Here is a 12854-nt window from a genome sequence, read left to right on the forward strand (position 1 = left end):
ATAGGTAATATATATATGTATATATATAAATAAATATATATATATATATATATATTCACTGAAAAAACCATAGGTTATAGACCATATATAGTTAGGAATTAGCATTTACAAAACCTTGAAAATTCACTGAAAAAACCATGGGTTATAGAACATATATAGTTAGGGATTAGCATTTAAAAAACCTTATTTTACTCACACAAAACCATTGAAATTTCATATATAGTTAGTTGCACTAACTATATTTCGCGCACCCGCAATCCACTGCTGATCATGTCACATATTACATCATTCATGACATGGTCAGTGACATCACTGATGTCATCACTGATGACATCACTGATGACATCTCAAATGACATCACTGATGACATCTCATTTGACATTACTGATCACATCACTGATGACATCATTCATGTGATAATACGGTGAACCTCTTCAGACTTTTATATAATCTTACATACACTCAGAGTAAATAGACACTCACAGACTGTCACTCATCCATGGAGTTACTCACACACCTAGTCAGTCATGCAAAGAATCAATCACACTTCCATTTCCTCAACTATACAGTTATACACACCTTACTAATTCAAACATATCTTAACACATATTTACTCTCGTATATAATCCCTGATACAAGTTCACAATGATCCATACAGCCACTCACAAATTCACTGGCTCTTATGCACAGTTATTTATATATGTCAACTCTCACATGTACTGTGATTTACATATGTACTTACTTTGACATTTAGCACTGAGATATCCATTCACTCACCAATACACTCATGCACACAGTCAACCACCCATACAGTTGTTTCCACATGTAATTTTGAACCCATACATCTAGTGAATCAACTGCTCACACATCTATGCACAGAGTCATACACCTCCCAGCCACCCACACACACACTCAGTCTCCCATACAAATACTTGGGCAACCAATCAATAACCCATATACTTAATCATAAAGCTACTGATCAACACATGCAGCAGTTTACAGAACAACAGATATAATGATCCACAAATTAAGACAGTTTAGTCACTAACCCATGCACTCAATGAGACACATTTAATCACTCACTCATACAGTCAGTCATGCACAAACTAAATCCTTCATCCAGACACTTATACATCCACTCATTCTTCAATATGTAAGACATATTTTGACTTTTCAGAAACATACAGTCACTCGATGTTGTCATCAGTGATGTCATCAGTGATGTCATTTGAGATGTCATCAGTGATGTCATCAGTGATGACATCAGTGATGTCACTGACCATGTCATGAATGATGTAATATGTGACATGATCAGCAGTGGATTGCGGGTGCGCGATATATAGTTAGTGCAACTAACTATATATGAAATTTCAATGGTTTTGTGTGAGTAAAATAAGGTTTTTTAAATGCTAATCCCTAACTATATATGTTCTATAACCCATGGTTTTTTCAGTGAATTTTCAAGGTTTTGTAAATGCTAATTCCTAACTATATATGGTCTATAACCTATGGTTTTTTCAGTGAATTTCATTGGTTTTTTAAAAGCTAATATCTTTAGCTGTAAAATGTATTCTTCTTTAAATCTTAAAATATATTTTACATGTTTTTGATACAATTTTTTTTTTATTATTTTTTTTGTTTCGCTCCCGGTCCGCGAACCAGTTAGCTTCCCGTTAGCTCAATTTGGAGCCGCGACTCGGTCCGCGTACCGGTAAACGTTCCGTTTGCGTAACTGTTGCGTTAGAAAACAACATCGTGACGCGTCGCGTCAGCATGACGTTTCACGTTGTCGCGTAATAAGTCATGTGACGCGCCAAGTTAGCCTACCCGGAAGCAAACCGGAACGCGGCGCAAAGCGCGTAACGTAAACACAGAAGGTCATGTGACTCGGTATTAACACTTTTCATTGGTTCATTTCACTTTTGGTTTCCTAATGATGTAATACTAGGTCATGTGATCTAAAATTAACACTTTTGATTGGTTTAGAACTATTGCTTTTCCCAAATGATGAAAACCCCTCCTTCTTTCCTCACTCTGACTTTCATCTTGGTGAGAGAAAGACCCTTTGTTTACAGCAAGCAATGGCTTCATTAGTAGCTTCAGCTGGTTCTTCCCCACCACCTCCACCAAATCCAAGGAAGAGAGGACCACCTGCTGAAGTTATTATTCAACAAGAAGAGGAAGAACAGGAAGAGGAGGAAGAGCAGGAAGTGACACTGTTTTTGCCAGAGGAGCCCAGGAGGTATCATCGGAAGGAGAACTATATTTGGCAATTTTTTAAATTCGCCGAAGGCCAAAAAAAAGTAAATGCACGCTACGTGTTTTGCCGTATATGTAATGATAGACTGTCCAGGGGGACCGATAAAAAATACAGTTACGGCAACTATACAATGCATCGGCATATGAGTAGGTGGCATCCTAACAACTACAGTGCTGCCCAGTTACGTGATGAGCAAGACAATCCCCCTTCGATGGCCAGAAGATCGGTTGTACAGGAAGTGACGGGACCAGAGGCGAGGGAGATGGTCCCAAATATACAAATGAAGTTTGGGGAAGTGAAACAAGTGTGCGTGCGTTGCAATCAGTTAATTTGCTACAGAGAAAGTAGCATCACTTTAATTATCAAAGCTATTAATAATCATGTTTGCCCGAAACGCCCCAAAGAATAAATTCTTTTTTTTTGTTGCTCCTATTGAGCCCTTTACAATGAATCGTTTTCGTTCCCCCTCCCCCAAAAAAATCAAAAAAATATGAAAATGTTCAGAAAATACATAAACATTAAAAAAATGTTCAGAAGAATAATAAAAAAAATATAAAACAACAAAAACTAAAAAAAGTTCTTTTCAGAACTACCTCCCCGTTATAAAAAAATTGGTAGAATATTTGGAACTCTGCCAACCTCTATTTCTTTTAGTTCGCTTCCCGGTTCGCTCTCCGGTACGCGAACCGGGAGCGAATCAAAACATTTTTTTTTTAAAAAGAACAGTAAGTATAAGGGAAGGAAACAGACACTTATGTTACAAGAAAGACAGCTATAGGGAGTAAACAAAAGATACTGTTACCCGCAATCCACTGCTGATGATGTCACATATTACATCATTCATGACATGGTCAATGACATCATCAGCAGTGTATTGCGAGTAACAGTATCTTTTGTTTACTCCCTATAGCTGTCTTTCTTGTAACATAACTGTCTGTTTCCTTCCCTTATACTTACTGTTCTTTTTTTTAAAAAAAAATTGTGATCACTCAGAAACAGTGACATTAATAGAGATAGAGTGAGTGAACAAGAGTGAAGAAGTATGAGAAGAGAGGGACTGAGAAAAGTAGTGGAAGGAGTAGAATAATTAAGTAATAGAGAAAGGAATGAGGGAAGTAGCAAAGGCAGGAAAGTAAGGATTAAACAAATGAAGCAGTAGAACTAATAGAAGTTAAATGTGAGAGATTAAATGATTGATTCAGGATGACGATAAGGTGTGGCCTCTCCAAAAGTTTCTTTAAGGTGAGGCCTACTCAGGGTTGCATAACAAATTTATGCTTATTGAAGAATACAGAGGAGATAATACATGTGAAGGCCTACCAATCAAGTAAAACATGTCCACTTCACTCTTGAACAACGGCCAGACCTCTTCTGTGTCCATAGACAGACCTAAACTTTATCTGCACAATGCCATTCGTAAACTTAGGAAACACAGGTAATGTAATTGAAAAACGTGGAGTTTCTTTTGCTCATTTCACAATCACATCACCTGTTTTGCCTTTGCTTAGGTATCTCATAGTGCAGATGTAGTCCAGCATATGAAACAGTACCCAGAAGTGCAGCAGTGTATGCATTAACTTTGACATTTACAGAAGTCTCAGTTTCTCCATGTCTACCTCACATTTCTAAATGTATATCATAAGTACAAAAAGTAGAGAATTAATTATACATGTTAAATGGTTTATTTTTGCTGTTCTCAGAATGTATCAAATTTCACTAAAATCAGTGACTTGAAGGTATTCATCATGTAACAGCTGGGAAAAAAAAACACAATCAAAATGATTGTGTTTAAAAAACCCATACAACATAAGAAAACTGAATTCAAAACTCCTTAAAATTAACTTACTTTCCATAACGTCGATGGATGTCCTATGAACAGCGTACACTCTGTTGTGCTATTAATATTTTCAGCCTGCCACTTTCTGAAAGAAAACCTCCATCATTTTGAAAAATATGTTACATACGATAAAAGACTTCTCACATTCTACGACATGTTTCCACATGGCCAAATCATGTTGGAGCGACTTACAACTCTTGGAATTTTTGTAAGCAAATCCCGTCATTTTCTATTTTCGCAACTTTCAGAAAGAAAACATTTAAGATTACTTTCACAATCCTGGAGTACTAATATCTTACCCTTCTTGCTCACTCATGTTCTACTTTTCCTATGACACTGATACTGCTTACTATGAAGCAGACTTACTTGCATCAGGTTTATATAGTTGGATTTTTAAAATGACATTATAATTAAAAGTTTTGACCAATAATCTAGACAGCATTGCAGACTTACATTCCCTCTACTCCATGAACCTCTTGCAATTCCTTAGAGCAAATCCCGAGATTCTTTCCTTAAAATTTTGGTTTTAAAAACACCAGGTAAGAATTTTTAAGGTCATACGGCAATTTTTTTTTGAAAGTTACAACAGAATCGTTGCAGAATGACCAGCCGTTTCTAGACTTTAAATAAGCTGTGTAATGTCCTGATGTTGTTGAAGGACCGTCATGATAGATAATTGCTACAGTTACAAAAGTCCTTCCTGATATTGACAACTGTGAAGCAACAACATTTTTTATTAAAGTTGTCAATTTTGATCCATCAGGCCTACATCGTTGGATCATTAAAATGACATACTGGCCATATCTTCGTATAAATAATGTTGACATCATTTCAGATTTACATTGGCTACACTCCATGTTGTGATCAGCTGCTTTTACTAGCTTATTAAAGGACACTGATTTACTGTCTGGCAAAGTTAAATATATAAATCTTTCTGAGTCTACACTAGTAGTACTTGATACCCTACAGTTCTCGCAGTCATGCTGCCATTGATAAGAAAGCCCAAACAGGTGATCTACATCTACACCCTCATCTTGCAATACATCAAGCATATACATTAAAAACTCCTGACAATCCTGCTGAATATTTTCAGAGAAGTCTGTTTGACCTGAACATTCGTCTAACAGATAACGAACTTCAGACACACTTTCTACTTTTGTTCTATCAGTGCTACATTTCTCTAACACAGAATTCAACAAACAGCATAAACTTTGTTCAGAATTGATCACAATCTGTTCTTTTAAAGTATCTAGTGAAAAGACAACATTAACAACTACATTAGCATAGCAGTTGACACCAGAACTGTTTTCAAATTGAAAACCGACAGCATCTTCAACAGAATCCATTTTCTTTCTGCTTACAATTTTTGGTCCTTTTTGCTACAACCTCCCTACTATTACTGATATTTCTTCGTTTCCGGCCTACCACATGTTTCTCAAACAAAGGATATTGAGGCAAATGTGGCGCATACTCTCTTCTTAACCTATTGTATTCCTTAACACAATCTAGATCTGCACAAATGTTTGTGACATCACAGTCAATCAAGTACAATCCCGATAAAGATCTAACTCGTGACAAAGCCACATATGCCATACCTTCCTTGAACACAGAACTTCCAATATTTACCAATGCACTATCTACACTTAAACCTTGCGATTTATGGATTGTCACCTCATATGCCAAGCAAACAGGAAACTGTTTATGGCGAACATATAAGTCTTTAACAAGCAAAAACCTAGCAGAACAACGACCAATTAGCTGTACTTCCTCAATGCATCAAATTTAATTTTTAAAAATTCAATTCCATCTCTATTTCTGTATTTCTCAAAATCAACAACATTACCCATTGATCCATTTACCAGACCTCTTTCAACATGTAAATTCCTTCTCAAAATGATTCGGCAATTTAAACACACATTCAAAGTCTTTTCAAAACCCGCTGTTTTAGATATAGTCTTCTCTAATGAATCCAATTTTGATTTCAAATTCTCAGACAAAATAATTGTTGATCCCATATGCTCTATTCTGTCAATAGCTTCCAGTTTCACAATCTCTTGCTTTTCTAAATTCAACATTTTGTTGTTGAAGATAGCACATTCTGCAAGAGTTGGCGTCAAACATATTCCGGATTTCTTCTCAGTAATTTTCTGAAAAATATTCTCAGGCACAACGTCTTGTTCTGGATATAAATTTGACAGTAATCGTGCATGTAAAGCTTCTTTTCCATGCTCGGTCACTTTTCCAATTCTAATATCTTGTAGAATATTCTTGTAATCTTCATCCTTTGCCTGACGCATATTTTCATGCAGTTCAGCATAATTGAAGTTTAACCATATATTGACGTTGCCAATGCTCCCTAGGCACTTCCTGGTATCTTCATGCGTGAGTATTTTGAACACAGGTTGTCCTTTTAATGGTGTCAGCTGTAGAAGATCTCCGAAAACAATGATGTGTTTGCCACCAAATAACACATCATACTCAGTTTTAAGAACTTCTTGCATTCTCAAATGCACAAAGGCAAGCATGACATTGGAAACCATGCTTACTTCCTCAATGATAAGAAGTTTCATTTTCCTCAAGACTCTTGAAACTTCACAACAAGCATCCCCAGATAACTTGTGGTATTGTAATTTGTTGTCATGCTCCACTGGCAGCATCAGTAGACGATGCAAAGTAATACCTTTAATGTTATGTGCTGCCAGTCCAGTAGGAGCGGTAACAACACAAGACAGCGATGACTCAGTCCTTTCCTGCAAATAACAAGAAATTGCTTTAATACGGAAACTTTTTCCAGTTCCCGCTTCTCCACTCATGTACAGTCGGACAGGCTTGAACGACGTACATGAGCACTCTTTCTTCTCATGAACTAATCCATGATCAATTTGCTTGGTAACTTCGTCATATATTTTCCTCTGCTCAACGTTGAGTTGTTTTTCCAAGTCTTCTAAGTTAACCGCATCCTCCTGAGCATGTGCCATGGCTCTTTCCACTTCATTCATAGCAGTGGCAGCTTCATTTTCGATAATAGGTCCTCCTAGTGGATCCTGACTCAATGAAACAGAACTCTGACTGTCCTGAGAACTGTCTCTGGCAATCTCGGCTGCAATCGTTGCTTCCTGCTCAATTTCCAAAGTCAACATTTCTTGATATTTGGGAAAAGCAGGACATTCTATGGTGTCCTTGGCGGCATTGAAAGAGTCTTCGTAACAGAGGAAATCTCCAAGCAGTTCCTCTTCTGCACGCCAAGGCTTGAAAAGTTGCAAAAGTGCTAAATAGAAAAACTCCTTTTTTTCTGGAGATTCGCCACTCAATTTTCGATGATTTACCAAGTGGCATTTTCTTTGCTTCACCAGACATCCCTCACTTCCAATTACAGCATACACTCCTTTCTCAATATCTTCTTTGATGTTCCTCTTGAATATGTAATTTTGTAGAACCTCATACAAACAAACATTCTCGAGGTGACTGCTTCGATTTGGATAATATGTATCCAACATGTTGGTCTTCAAAATGTCGGTACTGTTTGGCTCCTTTTCTGCCAAATACTCAATTTCCCGCACAGGTTTCAGAACTCGATTACGCGTTGCAGCAAGACCAAGACTCGCCCAAACGATACTCCTGGATTTAGAATAAAGACTTGCTGAAGACAACCGGTCAGAACATTCGTAAGCTCCAATTTCTCGATGCGACAACATCTTCAGACTGAAACTGTGCAACTTCTTACTGAGGCTCTTTTCATGGGAAATGTCCTCCCACATATCCTTCAATTCTGTCTTTTCTTTTTTGGTGATGTAAGATGTCACATACCGAGCCACAGCCATACAGTTGTCAGCCACAAACTGTATATCCATGTTAGCATTCCACATGGACAAAATCACTGGGTTGTAGTCGTTGATGTACTTGGACTCTTCTTTCCTTTTCAAATTGTATGTATTTTTGGGTGATTTCCTCGTCACATTATGTTGCAGAGAAGACATCAAACTGTTCACTTTTCCTTTAGAAATCACCTGTCGTGGAAAGTTGAAACGACATTTGGTGTAGAACTTGTCCTTGTTTCTGAATTTACGACGACAGTACTTTCCACAACGATGGCTTTGGAAACGTAGAACTTGTTCTCTTAGGCTTTTCTTCTCCGTTGCGTTTGGAACAGCACACGTAGAATACTGTTCTATGAAATTCATCACTAAGTCATCCGGATCTGTTCCAATTTTAGGTGCATCCTTGATCCACAGAAGCATATGTATATGAGGAGCACCTATTGCTTGGTACTCCTTTCTCCAGAAAAAATCCAACACCTCTCCAAGAGGTGGATTCTTCTTATTCGTGATGAAAGACATCATAGCTTCAAATCTATGATTGAAATACCTGCATACATTCACTGGATCCAAAGAACACAGTTCTCCGGGTGTCTTGAATTCAATGTTTTCAATGTTTCCATTTGCCTCTCGTAGAAATTCAAGTAAGTCTTCCCAGTCATACTCGGCACAGCTCAGAGTGAGAAACCATGTCGGAGTTCCTAAGTTCCTCAGCATACATTTTAAATCACCATGACGACGGTACCAGTATTCATTAGTACCACGCTGACACGCCATGAGATTAATTAGGTGAGAATCCAAAATACTGTCTTGGACATTGACTTTATGCATAAAGTCACTTGCCGAGATGTTTCGCATCTGTATACCACTTTTCAAGATGTGGTTCACTGCATATGACAGTCCAGACAGATCGCTTTCAAACAGGAGATGAAACAAATAGGGAATGCATTGACGAAACCTAGGATCTTCTGCATACAATCGTAAAGTCCGGTATTCAGAAGCAGGAATTTGATGAGGTCGCTCATCATATCTTCCTCCTTGACCTGTTGGAAATACCTGTGGGAAACACCGTGCTTCCAAACTTTCCTCCCAAACACTAATGGGACTCCCTTTGGCTTGTTTCATTTGAAACAACTCAATCGCATTCCCCATGACTTCCTTGGAATGCAAAGGATGAACACTATAATGTTCATATATTTCTTCACTTTTAGAGGCCTCCACTTTCTCAATTTGGCCAGCACACAAATCGCTATCCTCTTCATCACTTACTTCCTCTTCTGCAACATATACATTCTTATAATACTTATTATTTTTCTTTAAATACAATGTTTCCTTTTTGACTTTCCTAACATCCACTAAATCTTGCCATATTTTCTTATTCTTTGTCGGAACCCCATTAACTAAGATAACCAGAGGTTCCTCTTCCACTTTTTCTACTCCAATTGTGTTAATGTTTTTGTTCAAATCTAGAGGCAAATAAACAACTCTTCCCTTTAATCCTCTCTGTAAATCTGATGGAGGCAACTTCCCTGTATTTGGCTCCATTCTTACAATAGCCTGAAAGGGATGGATACTTTGAATCAAAATAGATTCATAAGTATTTAAATCCTTCAATTCAGAAGGAATCTCAACCAATTCCAGATTATTATAAACCGCCCTAGCAGGCATCTGGTTTTGGTTTAATTTGTTACAACAATAAGTACACACACGTTGATCCGATCCCAAATCAAAACAATTTTCTACCATCAAGTATGTGGCAAAATCCTTCCATTCACTATTATTTTCACTTTCACTTTTTGCATATAAATCCACTAACTTAATCTGATTCTTGTAATAAGTGCGTCGACAACACACACAAGTGAAATTAGGCCTCTCACTTGATTTCATCTGAAACGTGGCAATTTCCTTCTGAAAATTATCTGTACTGGAAACCTGTACATTATCTTCAACATTACCCTCTACTTCTGGGTCAATTTGAACATTCTCATCTTTACTTCCAAAGTAACAAAACTCAATTTCTTCACAAATTTTCTTGACATCTATTTCAGAACCATGCAAAAGAGCAGCACATAATTGTTTAAGCATAATTGCTGGACTCTTAGCATAATACAACATTCTGACTAATTTCCTCACTTTATTATGATGCACTGCTAGCATCCTGAAATGATGAAAAACACTCTGGCATACTCTCCTGGAAAGACAAGCCAGTGAATGACCACGCAAACCTGTCACTTGTCTCACTCTGCAAGGATCTAATTCTTGCAACAACTTCATTTTCTGCTTCAAACTTTTCTTATTAAATGTCCGTACAAAATCACAAAGCAAATTGATGGAATCCTGTTGCACACTGCAAATAGAACTACACTTCCAAATGTACACAGGACCTTTAGGACGTCTTTCTAAAACCTCATTACCTAACACCTCTTCTATCTCTGTTGTCACAAGTTTTTCTTTTTCAACTGGACAATCATCCTTCACTTCATAAGCTCGACCACTGGTGTCAACTGCAAACACCAATTCATTATCCTGAAAATAACTCTCCTCATTAAAAAATGCCTCACAACTTGAACTATGCATCCATTCTCCGGAAAAAACTTCACAAAAGTTACTACGATTAACTACTCTCTTCCATCTACTATTTGATTTGAAATCAGAAATTACCTTGTTTAGTGTCCTAATTCTATTGATTACCAAAATAAATAACTTTCGCTTAATTTCGAAAGCATGATCAATAATTTTCTCTACATTTTTCTTTTTCTTATAAAATGCCACTTTCTGTTGGCCTTTCTTAATATTTTTTAATAAATTAACTATTATCCTGTTGCGGAACATTCGTTTTCGAATGTCCCTAAACTGTTGTTTCCTTCTACTATCATGCACAGAGTTATCTCTTGCTCTAGCAGTAACATTTTTGATTGGTCTTTCCTTTCCGTTTAAATTGCTTCTCTTTTTCTGGACTGAAACATTTTCTTTAGAAATACTTTTTTTTCTACAAATATTTCTTATGAATGATTTCGTGATCTTACCCGGAGCTTTCTTGGTGATTAGACAAGTTTTTTTGGGAGAGGACTGCTGCAATAATAGATGAACCTGCTGTCTTTGACGTTATCTAGCCTTTCTAATTCGATTCTTAGTTGGCATTTTCAAATTTTGAAATGATCTGCAGTTGAATCTGTGGAAAAATATAATAAAAAATGTTATTAACCACTATTACCAAACAGTAAATGAATAACAGTCATCAAAAACTTAACACCCTACTTATTATTTAACATAGCAAATCTTTTGCACCACCACTGCGTCACAAAAGTGACGCACAGTGGTACAAAACAGGCATACACCTATCATAAATCCCTCCGTAACATTTTAAATGATTGATTCAGGATGACGATAAGGTGTGGCCTATCCAGAGGTTTGTTTGAGGTGAGGCCTACTCACGGTTGCAGATGAGTTTTTCGCTTGTTGAAGAATACAAAGGAGATAATACATGTGAAGGCCTACCAATGAAGTAAGTCATGTCCACTTCACTCTTGAACAAAGGGCAGACCTCTTTTGAATCTGTGGTCAGACCTAACCTTCATCTGCACAATGTCATTCATAAACTTAGGAAACACTACTAATGTAATTGAAAAATGTGGAGTTTTTTTCCTTTTTTCAGAATTACATCACCTGTGTTCCCTCATTGACTTAAAATGTCCTTAAGACACATGAAAGCATTTTTTGATTTCCCTTGCACCATTTTTGGGTCATTTTTAAAATGGCTATGTAACTCCCATAATCAAAATCTAAATTTGCCAAGCACAGGTGGGAGCGTATTTACAAGAAAGTTGCCCCATGGAGAAAGCTCTTCAATTAAAATGGGTAAAATAACATCATAGGCACTCAAATGCCTTATAAATATGCTCCAAACAACCTATGAAGCTCTAGCAGTACATATCCAGAAATGTAATTGATTTCAAAAAACGTTTTTAAACACAACATATAAATCAATTGTATACCTACATTCAAGAGGAAATGACTGAAAATGTCCTTAAGACACATAAAAGCGTTTTTTTGATTGCCCTTGCACCATTTTTGGGTCATTTTTAACATGGTGTTAGCCATGGTTTCAGATACAATTACTCCCATTGTCACTCATGTTTGCAATATAATATTGAGCTCTGGGACTTATCCAGACTCTTTAAAAAACACATTGATTAAGCCTTTGCTTAAAAAACCAAATCTTGACAGGAATGATCTGAAAAATTACCGGCCTATAGCAAGTCTTCCTTTTTTGGCCAAACTGACAGAGAAAGCCATGAACCAGCAGCTGTCGGAATATATAGAGAGAAACAATCTGCTTGATGATACCAAGTTTCGGTTCCGTAAATATCATGGAACCGAAACTGCTCTCATCAAAGCAGCGGATGATATTAGACTCATCCGGGACCAAGGAGGGACAGCTTTTCTGGTACTCTTGGACCTCTCAGCAGCATTCGACACGGTTGACCATAAGACCTTGGTCGACTGTGTCGAAAAAATGGGAATCCATTCCACTGCGAGAAACCTGCTTGCCTCCTTCTTGGCTAATAGAACTCAGGCGGTCACTCTTGGACCATTCCAATCTGCCAAACTGTCGCTGCCGTGTGGGGTCCCTCAAGGCTCATCCCTTAGTCCGACACTTTTTAACATCTATGTGTCGGACCTTGCTATTGTCATCAAAGCACATGGGATGAGCCTAACCTCATACGCAGACAACACACAGTTGGTGTTGGCCATTAAGGGTGACGGACAGGAGGTGGCAGAACGGTTCCAAAGAGGCATGACAGCTATCGGTGAGTGGATGGCAGGAAACTGCCTGAAGCTCAACTCCGAGAAAACGGAGGTTGTCATTTTTGGCAATCTCTCGCCATCGTGGCCTACTACTTGGTGGCCATCAGCATTTGGCACCCCACCTTGTCCGACC

This window comes from Lissotriton vulgaris, unplaced genomic scaffold, assembly GCF_964263255.1.
Source record: "Lissotriton vulgaris unplaced genomic scaffold, aLisVul1.2 SCAFFOLD_1766, whole genome shotgun sequence".
Lineage (NCBI taxonomy): Eukaryota > Metazoa > Chordata > Amphibia > Caudata > Salamandridae > Lissotriton > Lissotriton vulgaris.